Here is a 518-nt window from a genome sequence, read left to right as displayed (position 1 = left end):
AAGTAATATACACCATTCAATGTCCTATATCTTCTTTTCTTAATTTTTCTAAATTTTTCAGGGCTTCAGACATGCCATTTGGTTACCACTCATTCTTCATGGCTGCCAAATATTTCTCTATGGCTATGGCTTCTTCACTAGCTCCTCTATATACTTATTTTTCCATGTTTTTTATTTTTTAATTTTTTTCAAACCTTTAATGTGGTATATGCTAATATCAATAACTTAATCTTTTAAAACTTATCTTAAATATTTCCGTTTGTCTGTTTTTCTTATCCTATCGGGAAGGGACCTGTCATATCGACATGTTTCGCCATTAGGCTGCTTCAAGAAAAGTCCCCTAAAAAAACAGGAAAAAGTTTGGTGATACTACACCCTCCCACATGTCCTTCTCCTTAAGAGAAGTCTATATAAGTGTAAACTGTATTGTAAAAGTGAGAGGGTGTAGTATCACTAAACTTTTTCCTGATTTTTTAGGGGACTTTTCTTGAAGCAGCCTAATGGCGAAACATGTCGAT

This window comes from Geotrypetes seraphini, chromosome 1, assembly GCF_902459505.1.
Source record: "Geotrypetes seraphini chromosome 1, aGeoSer1.1, whole genome shotgun sequence".
Lineage (NCBI taxonomy): Eukaryota > Metazoa > Chordata > Amphibia > Gymnophiona > Dermophiidae > Geotrypetes > Geotrypetes seraphini.
Note: the sequence above shows the minus strand (reverse complement) of the source record.